Source organism: Acinonyx jubatus, chromosome A2 (assembly GCF_027475565.1).
Source record: "Acinonyx jubatus isolate Ajub_Pintada_27869175 chromosome A2, VMU_Ajub_asm_v1.0, whole genome shotgun sequence".
NCBI classification, from domain to species: Eukaryota; Metazoa; Chordata; class Mammalia; order Carnivora; family Felidae; genus Acinonyx; species Acinonyx jubatus.
In genome coordinates this window covers 28,507,952-28,519,555 of record NC_069383.1, presented here as the reverse complement: position 1 = coordinate 28,519,555, position 11,604 = coordinate 28,507,952, and positions in this window count along the sequence as shown.

The window sequence follows — 11,604 nt, the reverse complement described above, 5'->3', positions numbered from 1 at the left end:
CAAATAATCCAGTGAAGAAATGGGCGAAAGACATGAATAGACACTTCTCCAAGGAAGACATCCAGATGGCCAACCGACACATGAAGAAATGTTCAACATCACTCATCATCAGGGAAATACAAATCAAAACCACAATGAGATACCACCTTACACCTGTCAGAATGGCTAACATTAACAACTCAGGCAACAACAGATGTTGGCGAGGATGCGGAGAAAGAGGATCTCTTTTGCATTGTTGGTGGCAATGCAGGCTGGTGCATCCACTCTGTAAAACAGTATGGAGGTTCCTCAAAAAAATAAAAATAGAACTACCCTATAACCCAGCAATTGTACTACTAGGCATTTGCCCACGGGATACAGGTGTGCTGTTTCAAAGGGGCAATTGCACCCCAGTGTTTATAGCAGTACTATCAACAATAGCCAAAGTATGGAAAGAGCCCAAATGTCCATCGATGGATGAATGGATAAAGAAGAAGTGGTATATATATACAATGGAGTATTACTCAGCAATCAAAAAAAGGAAATCTTGCCATTTGCAACTATGTGGATGGAACTGGAGGGTATTGTGCTAAGTGAAATTAGTCAGAGAAAGACAAAAATCATATGACTTCACTCATATGAGATCTTTAAGAGACAGAACAGATGAACATAAGGGAAGGGAAACAAAAATAATATAAAAACAGGGAGGGAGACAAAACAGAAGAGACTCATGAATATGGAGAACAAACTGAGGGTTGCTGGAGGGGTTGTGGGAGGGGGGATGGGCTAAATGGGTAAGGGGTTTAAGGAATCTACTCCTGAAATCATTGTTGCACTATATGCTAACTAATTTGGATATAAATTTTAAAAAATAAAAAATAAAATTAAAAAATAAATAAAATTTGTTTTGTTTTGTTTTGTTTTGTTTTAAACAAGGTGCACCTTAGTGGTTCTCTTGGTTGAGTGTCCAACTTTGGCTGAAGTCATGATCTTGCAGTTCATGAGTTCAAGCCCCACACGGGGCTCATTGCTATCATGTCAGCACAGAGCCTGCTTCAGATCCTCTGTCTCACTCTCTGTCCCTCCCCCACTTGCACTGTCTCAAAAATAAATGCACATTTAAAAAGAAAAAAAGAAAGTTTACCTTTTGTGGAATCTTTCCTGGAGATTCTGGTTTTTTGATCTGGAATGGTTCCCAGGAATCTGTATTTTTGATAGGAAGCCTGATGATTCTTATGACAAGGGAACACTTCTACAAGGTTATGTTTTACTAGTCAATGGTAATCGTTACAGGATTATTTTCCCAGCATTTGAGAATTACAAACAACGAAGATGGGCTGTGTCCCTCAGGTCTCACATTGCAGATGTTTCTGATTTCTTCACAGGGGTTTCTGTTTCTGGTCAGAGACTAGAGACACTTGATATGAATCTGTTCTGTCACCTCAGTTCTTTGGCTGTTTGGTGCTTTACCACATTTGCCTTAGAAGTATTGAGTCCTTAGATGACACAGTTCTTTTTTATTATAACCCACCTTTCAACCTTCTTGCAAAAAGGTTGCCCTCTCTTGCCCGTGTTATCTATCCCCATCTTTGTTACTACCACGTTGGTTTGTTGTGTCAGTGTAAAGAATTCACTGTCAAAAGTACTTCTCTGAGAAGCACATATACAGAAGAAAAATATTTATTTGGGGAGTGTTCGGAATAGTGAATTATTTTCTGACTAAGGAGGGGGAAGATTCCATATACTGTACTGATTTAAGCAGAGTCAGGATAGGGGTGTAGAGTTTGAAAACATTCTCAATATTGTAAGTTTTATGTCCTATGCTTTTCATTTCAGTTGAAAGAAAAGTGTGAGAGATATTTTTTGATTGGTAGGGATGTGCAGGAAGTATAGTGATCTTTACTTAGAAGAAGCCTCCTCCTGGAAGGAATATGAGTGAAATGTTAATTTTAATAAAACAGGACATGGCTTAAAGAATTTATCTAAGCTAGATTGCCTCTAATATATTCCTTGCACTGTTAGGATTCTATGATTCTTTTGAAATCTTCAGAATCTCTCTCTTTTTTTAAAAAAAAAGTTTATTTATTTTCAGAGAGAGAGAGAGAGAAAAAAAAATGAGCAGGTGAGGGGCAGAGAGAGAGGAGAGAGAGGATCCAAAGCCGGCTCTGTGCTATCAGTGGATGCAGGGTTCAATCTCACCAACTGTGAGATCATGACCTGAGGCAAAATCAGGACTTGGACATTTAACTGACTAAGCCACGCAGGCACCCCAGAATCTCTGTTTTAAAAGTATATTATTCTAATCACCATTAGAATATAATTCTAATTCTAATGGTGATTAATATAATCACCACCCCTCCCAAATGCATGCTTGACTGTAGTATTCAGAGTTAGGGAGAAATCTCTGGAGTTTGTCTTACACTTAGGATGGGCAAAGCTGAAAAGAACATGCTCCCATCTATCAATGAGAAAGAGCTGGATAAATGACAAAATCGTAACTTTTTTTGAACCCACCATGGAGCTAAAGACATAAGGTGATTGAGCAATCTGACACCCATGCAGGGACAGCGTCCTCCAAGGAGAGAAAGGATGTATGGAAAGGATCACCTAGGGTAGAGCAAGGGTCGTGTGGATCACCTAGGGTAGACTGATCTTCTGTCCTGTTCTCTGTCCCTCCCCCACTTGCACTCTCCCCCAAATAAATAAATATTAAAAAAAAACAACTTTGATTTTAAATAGTTTAGATTTACAAAAGAATTTCAAAGAGCAAAGAGTGCTAATACTTGTTTTCCCCAATTGTTACTTAGGATACATACAGAACATTTATCACAGCTAAGGATCTAACATTGATATGTTACTATTAACTGATTTATGAAGTTTATTCAGATTTCACTAGTTTTTCCTTAATGTCCTTTTTGTGTTCTGGACTTTTACCCAAGATAATCACACTGTATTTAATCATCGTTGCTGCCTTAGCCTCTTCCGGTCTGGGACAATTTCTCCGATTTTTTGAGGGGTCTTGAGAAGAATTGCTCAGGTATTTTGTAGAATGTCTCTCAGTTTGGGTTTGTCTGATGTTGTTTTCATGGTTACACTGGGTTTCTAGGAGGAAGACCACAGAGCTGAAGTGTCATTCTTATTACTTCCTACCAGGGGCCCATAGCAGGGGTATGACATACCACTAATGAGGTTAACCTTGATCATCTGGCTTAGGTAATCTTTGCCAGGGTTCAGTCTGTTCAGCTCTTTACATGGGCTGGGCTGGAATGGCAACTTCCAAGCTCCTTACATGTGGAACAGAAACCTGGAAGTCCCTCTGTTCCATTGTTGTAGAAAATGATTTGTTTCATCTATATTTAAAAATTTTTTTTAATGTTTTCTTTATTTTTGAGAGAGAGAGAGAGTGCAGGTGGAGGGGAGGCAGAGAGTGAGGGAAACACAGAGTCTGAAACAGGCTCCAGGTTCTAAGCTGTCAGCACAGAGCACGATGTTGGGCTCAACCCCATAAACCACGAGATCATGACTTGAGCCCAAGTTGGCTGCTTGACTGACTGAGCCTCCCAGGTGCCCATTTCATCTATATTAAAAAAATTTTTTTAACGTTTATTAATTTTTGAGAGACTGAGAGAGCCAGAGCACGAGTGGGAGAGGAGCAGAGAAAGAGGGAGACACAGGATCTGAAGCAGGGTCCAGGCTTTGAGCTGTCAGCGCAGAGCCTGATATGGGGCTTGGACCCACGAACCGTGAGATCATGACCTGAGCCACAGTCGGACACTTAACCAACTGAGCCACCCATGTGTCCCTCATCTATATTTTAAAATGGATTTTCTCAGAGTTTTGCAAAGTAGTTTCACAATTTTCTTTAAAAGTTCTATTTTGGGGCATTTGTGGGCTCCCGGCATCGGGCTCTGTGCTGACAGCTCAGAGCCTGGAGCCTGCTTTGAATTCTGGGTCTCCCTCTCTCTGACCCCACCTCCCAACCCCTCCCCCCCCTTGCCTCTGTCTCTGTCTCTCTCTTTCTCTTAAAAGTAAATAAACATTAAAAAAAAATCTTAATGTTCTGTTTTAATGGTTATTTCTCTTTTGTCACTTATAATTTTGGATAATTTTGTTTTTTCCCATCATTTCTAGATTAAATTAGCTAGTAATTTGTCTATTGTATTAAAATTTTCAACTAACACTTTTCGATTTTATTAGTTTAACTCTTTTTCAGTTTTCAAATCCATCAATTTTTGCTTTTATCTTTATTAATTTCTTCTTGCTTTGTTTTCCTTTCAAAGTTTTTTGAGTAGGGTGTTTAATTAATGGATTTTTATTTTGTATTTGTATTTTTATGGGAATTCAACACTAAAACTGCTTTAGTTGTATCTCACAGACTTGATATGTTTTGTTTGCAGCTATTGTCAATAAATTTTGAAGTCTTGTCTTCTGCCTTGAACCAAGAGTTGTTTTTCAGCATGTTTTTCAAGGTTTATGTTAAAAGGTCTTTTTAATCGTTTTTATTATTATTTTCTAGGTTAATTGTATTGTGTCAAATAATGTTGGCTGTATTATTTCATTTTGAAACTTTTGGGTTTTTTTTGTTTTTCGTCTAATCTGTGGTCAATTTTTATAACATGTTGCATGTACAATTAAAAATAAGATATATTATCTACTGCTAGATTTTAGCATTTTAACATGCATGTGTTTTTATACTGTTTAGCTCTGATATATTTCTCTTTACTAAGTATTAGTGCCTTCTTTTTTTCTCTTTGCTCCTTACTATTTTTCTACTACAACAATATCGAAAATAGCTAGTTTCTTAGTTCATTTTAATTCCCTGGAGACAAAACTTGGGCAGCTTCTTGTTCAGATGGTATAGTGAAGGAGAGTTCTCAGGAGAAAATGAGTGAGGCATGCTGGGTAGGGCAGGTAGGGGAAAGCTAGGTAAGGATGTGGGATCCCAGAGGGAGTTCTGAGTATGAATTGTACCACAGAGTTAGTCTGGCCCAAGGGGATTGGAATTTACACTCCATATCATTCAGTCATTAGCTGTAGGCTACAATATGTAGGCTGAAAATAGTTTCCTGAGTAAGGCTGTTTCTGTTGTTAGCAATTTTCTCAAGACGTGAGCTCTTGTGAGCTGTTAGCAGCGTGACAACAGCTAGGAGCTAAGTGCACGGATTTGATAAAGAGGATCAGGGAGGGAAATGAAGCCCATCTAATACTACAGCTAATAATGTCTTCTTCCCCTTCTCTGCCATTACATTTAAGGTATTTTCCCCCTCTGCAACAGAAAGCAAGTGACATGGGGAGCGGTCAGCGTGTTCTGCCACGTTTACCATCGTCTTATATGAACTTCACATATTTATGTGACTAGCCTGAAATTATTAGAGTTTGGGATCCTTGATTTTAATAAATGTCAAGGCAGCCATATTTAATTATCCTTGATGTTATATAGAGATTTTTTTTTTCCGGTATCAATTGCTTGAGAACTTTCATGATTTATTTTCATATCCATTTCATATACATTTCATATCCATTTTAGGTATAAGCACATTTTTGGCAATACTTCACTAGTTTTTTATTAGTGAAAAATGGTAATCAATGTGTAAGGTCTATAAATTACAGGTGGCAGGTATTTGCATAAGAAAGTTGTGGAGAGACTGCTTTGTCTCACTCTATACCCCCTCTGGCTCCCTTCCTGTGAGCCTTCAGTGAAGGCTGGGATATTAACATGGCATTTTTCAGACTCTGCAGCTAGAACTGTATGTGTGATCCATGTTAGTAAGCAGAGGCACCCACCAGAGTCACCCAAGGAGGAAATAAGTGATGTGGGGTAGTGGCTGTGTAGGTGAGAGCTGATCTTGGGTCACAGGCATCGGAGGCTCTCAGGACAGCTGTGATGCGTGTCCTCTTGCCTGTCCCCTAACGTCATGGATGCCAGTGGCAGATGGTGTGGGTATGGTCGGGTATTTCTGCTGGGTGCATTGATTCTGCCTAGTTCCCTAGCCCTCCTTGAAACTATATACTGACTAAAAACTTATGCTCTAGCCACCCATTTTCTGGTTACTACATTTAGAGAAGAGGTAGGGACGCGAGTTGATTTCTTGATTGACTCTTCAGAAGATGATCTTATTTCCAAGTTCTTGGAGTGGGCCTCATTCAAACCATCAAGTACTGACAACACCAAGCTGCCAATATTCTTAAGAAATATCGACCTACACAGTCTATCTTTAGACTTTAAGAATGAAGGCTTGTGAGACTTATCTTTCTTCTAATTTTAAACTTAAGTTTTAAGATCTATTTTCCCTGCAATGCAAGGGATTATTCGCAATCATTTTGACTGTATCTTGGCTGTGTTTCAGTTACTTACATCTAGCATATTTTAATAAAAATATCTTTGAAAAAATCTATCATTTAGGTTAAAATTTAAAGAAAACTTAGCTCATGATAAGGGATTTATCTTTCATCCAACCAACTTAACCTGTCATTTTTGGTATATTTTATTAAAAAATATGTTTTGAAGAAACTTGGCACCGCAATACAGTTTATATAACTATATCCTTGCCAGCAAAACTAGCAAAAAAGTCAATTCACACTTAGGATCAATTTTGTAAGTGTTATTAAAAATAGAACAAATAGTCTTTCAAAAAGTGTTTCTTTGGGAGTTTAAGACATGGCTAATAGATGGTGAATGTGTCTCAAGGATTCTATTTAAAGGCTGAAGAAGATGGTTTCCCTTCCTGTTGGGAAGAATTTTGACATTAAGAATAGTCACAGGAATAACTTATTTCCCACTGATTGTAAGGAGATACCTCCTCTAGGCTTTACAAGAACAAGTTCCCTAAACTCTCTCCTTTAATATGTGTTTCTGGGATAAAAATAAATCTGCACAGTTTTAAAAAATTGGTTTGCAATTGCAGGTATGTCATGATTGTTTCATTGCTACAATGTTACTCCTCCATTGTCTCTGGTAATCTTTCTTTGTCTTCTCTTGTTCTATCTTTCACAAGACCAATGTTGGAAAGAACTTGCCACAATCTATAGTAGAAATACGAGACGATAAGAACCATTCATAGGAGACCAATAACACCAGTAACGAAATATATAAACACAAGCACCACAATGAGCAGGAGAGCAGAGCTCTGTGTCAGGAGTACCTTAGAAAAGTATTTCGACAGAGACAATTTAAGGCTGCTGTATCTGGATTCAGGGAGAGGAAGTTGTGACCGCCACAGTGGCAAGAAAATGAAGGATTATCAGAGATAGGCCTTTACCTTGACCTTTGGTTTAGTTCTTTCTGAGCAAGGAACTTATCTCAAGGTCTTTTTATAAGGGGAATGAAATACACAACACAGGATAAGCGATCTCAAAGAAAATACAGAGGTATTTCACATCATACTGATTTTTACGTCTCATGGAACAACACATTTATTGAATAGACTGAACTCCAAAGAAACAAGCTTTTCTCCAACCTCTGCCTTCAAACACATTCCAGAGATCACCTCTTGATGGCATTATAGATTCCACAGGTTTTGAAGACTAGTCTCATTTTCAGGTTTTAAAGAGTCTAAATCAACATTAATGTCATATCTAATTAAAGTCTTCATCTCCTCCACTGTCTTAGGTCTAGTACAGAGGTTGAAGACCAGCAGGGAAGAAAGTGGAGATTCAATTCTTTCACTTCCTCCTCTCTCTCTTCTTCCTGCTCTTACAGGACCATTGAGTTGAGGGGAAAATAAAATTAAAGCCTAACTGCCTGGTGCTATTGTAATCTGGCCATTGGTGCCCTCTGTTGGGGAAGGGGTGCAAATGCAGGCAGGCTGTTTCCTGTGCTTCAAGATGGGATTTCCACACTTGATGGATCATTTCCTGCTATAGGAAAGGCTCTTACTGCTTGGCTCCTTTGAGCTTTTACCCCTTCGTGGAACACCCACAGCCTCTTTCTACCCACGTTCTCTTGAAACAAGAAGGGTAAAAGCTGATCTAAGCACTCCACTGGGATAACAAAGCTGACATGTGAACTCTCAGGGAAGAGCCCTCATTTCCCAGGAGGAACACAGGTTGATACAGCTGCCAGCCCATCTTTATATTCCCAACAGTGTCCAGTAGGTTGACGGTGAATATTTATGGAATAAATCTGAGGCAATCCTGTGCTGTCTCATCAGAATTCAGTGTTGTTACTTATCATCCCATGGTCATCATCACCATTTAATATTAGTTGAATTTCTTGTGTGTAGAAAGCTTCCACTGCATAGGAGCAGACACAATGACATCAACATCAAGGAGGCATAAGATGCCTTCCTTTTTGTCCCTCCTTTAGCAACTAAAATTCAGCATCCTTTCATAACCAAAAGTGCCTCTGTGGTGGTCGTAGGGTCCAACACCATATGCCAAGGGACCTGGGAGGAGTCTTGCCCACCTGTAGATCAGGTACTAGGCAAACAGATATCGGTTTTGGCTATGGAACCAGCAGGAGACTGTGAACTGGCTTAAGCCCCTTTTGGCTGTAGTCTAAGAGCATGTGGAGATCACCAGCTTGGGTAGACACTCACCAGCAAGAGAGCCTTTGTAGAAGTCCAGATTCTCCAGAGGAGAAGTTCCAGAACTCCACTTGAGAAAGAAAAACAGAAGAGTTTGGACACATCGATGTAGTTAAGAGAAACAGGTTGGTCACCTTGCCCATAGGAGAAAGAGAAGGGGTGGAGTGAGTGCCCGGCTTCCCCAGCTGTGGGGGACACTCCTAGGGAGGAGATTGGAAAAGACGTGCATACAAATATCAGAGGACATTAAAGGGATATGGTTACTGCTGACTGTGTTTTGGGCTCCAGCAGGAATTCTGCCCATGAGCTTCCAGGAAAACCTCACCTGAGGATCCCTGCAACTGACCCCCAGGCACCCCCAATGCCCTGAGTGTCAAACCGTACCTCCCCTGACTCTGTGGCTGTCTGTGTATGCCCGGCCCCAAGACAGGTGATGCGCATACACAGGGAGAGCACATAGAGACCAGTCTTAACCAAAAAACACTTGGAAGTAACCAACAAATTCAGTAAAGTTTCAGGATTTAAAATCAGCATACAGAAATTAGTTGCATTCCTATACATCAACAATGAAATGTCTAAAAAGGAAATTAAAAAAAATCCCATTCACAATAGCATCAAAAACAATAAAACAGGGATAAGTTGAATGAAGAATCAAAGGATCCATACACTAAAAACTACATGACCTTAATGAAAGAGATTGAAGGCATAAATAACTGGGAAGCTGTCCTTTGTTCATAGATTGGAAGAATTAATATTATAAAAAGTCCATACTACCCAAAGCCACCTGATAGATTTAGTGGAATCCCTGTCAAAGCCAAGTATTATTTCACTTATATATGGAATCTATAAAAGCCAAACCTGTAGAGTAGAATGGTGGTTACAAAGGGCTCGGGTGTGGAGGAATTGGGATATGCTTGTCAAAGGGTTAAAAGCTTGCAATCTGAAGATGAATGTGTTCTGGGGATCTAGTGCGTAGCATTGTGATTATATTTCACAATACTGTATTATGTACTTGAGAGTCATTAAGTAACTAGATCTTTTTTTTTTTAATTTTTTTTTTCAACATTTATTTATTTTTGGGACAGAGAGAGACAGAGCATGAACGGGGGAGGGGCAGAGAGAGAGGGAGACACAGAATCGGAAACAGGCTCCAGGCTCCGAGCCATCAGCCCAGAGCCTGATGCGGGGCTCGAACTCACGGACCGCGAGATTGTGACCTGGCTGAAGTCGGACGCTTAACCGACTGCGCCACCCAGGCGCCCCAAGTAACTAGATCTTAAATGTCTACCACAAAAAAGAAATGGTGATTATGTGACATGATTGAGGTTTTTAGCTAACACTGTGGTGGTAATCATATTACAATATCTAAGTGTATAAAATAAACATGTTGTGGGGTGTCTGAGTGGCTCAGTCTGTTAATTGTTCGACTCTTGATTTTGGCTCAGATCATGATCTTACGGTTCGTGAGTATTGATCCCCAAGTCCAACTCTGCCCCTCGATTGGCCCTGCCCCACATCAGGCTCTGCGCTGACAGTGAGGAGCCTGCTTGGGATTCTCGCTCTCTCCCTGTCTCTCTCTGTCCCTCCCCACTCACACGTGCTCTCTCTCTCTCAAAATAAATAAACAACAAGGCATAAAAAAAAACATGTTGTACACTTTAAACTTAAATAATATATGTCAATTATATCTCAATTTTTAAAAAAGAGGTGAAATAAAGAGATATGTGATAATGGGACAGAGCTTACACTCAGTGCCAAGTAAGAGATAAAGACAGTAGGTATAACAGAAAGGGGAACAAGTGTGAAGGGGCAAGAGTTAGTGATCGGGTTTGGCACTTGTGTATGCAGCTTGGCTGGCACGAGGGCTCGATGGGGAATAAAACTTAGGCCATGGTCATAAAGAGGAGCACAGGAAAAGGTGAATGGCATCAGTGAATGTGAGGATGTAGAGCTATGCATGGATATTCAGGAAACAGATGCTTCTGGTGCAAACACTTGGGTTTAGGCTGGAGATTACTGGGAGTTCAGGCTGGGCCAGTGGTTCAGAGGCAGATCTTGTTGAGGCTTACATCAGCTCAGAAACAGGCAAAATGGTGCAACTCAAGTTTTTGAACTCATGTAACTTGAACGGTAGGAGTGGGGGTTGGGACTTAGAAAATATCATTCAATGAATAAATTCTGTGGTGTGTCTAATTAGGAACAGACTCCATGCCAGGCATTACCAGAAATTCACCACAGTTGCTACTCTTCTCTGTATCATAAGACATTCATTAAACTCATGGGGCATTGTGTGAAGGGTGGAGAATCTACTTTCTAGTTGCTAAAGATTTGGTGTGTATACAGGTGCTGGGATGCCACATTCACATAGCTCCTCCTAAATTCACTGTCACCACCCATGGGCTTCTAAACATTTGCTCCTAAAATCCAGGACTTCTTTATCTTCTTTTTTTTTTTTTTTATCTTCTGCTCCCTGATTGTTGTGAGTTATCAGGCAACACACTCTATGCATGCATGTAAATTAATGTTAATAACGAGTATTATAGGATAAACTACTTACAAGCTGGACAACACAGGTACATAGCCCTTTGGCAGATAGAATTTCATATCTAGCTAACTTCAACTCTCAAAAGAATTTTCTTTGTCCTTGGTCCAAACACTGCTGCTGTTCTCTATAAAGTATTTCCCTTGTGGGGTGCCTGGTGGCTCAGTTGATTGAATGTCTGACTCTGGCTCAAGCCATGATCTCACAGCTTATGAGTTCGAGCCTCACATCAGGCTCTGTGCTGACAGCTCAGATCCTGGAACCTACCTAAGATTCTGTCTCCATCTCTCTCTGCCCCTCCCCCACTCCTGATCTGTCTCTCTCTCTCTCAAAAATAAACATTAAAAAAATGAAGTATTTCCTTTTTAAATGTTAATCACCTTTTTCCAAATTTAAACTCTTTGCTTCTTTAAAATTTATCCCTTGGGGATACAGGAGTACTGATGCATAGGGGCACTTGTACCCCAATGTTTATAGCAGCACTCTCAACAATAGCCAAATTATGGAAAGAACCTAAATGTCTATCAACTGATGAATGGATAAAGAAATTGTGGTTTA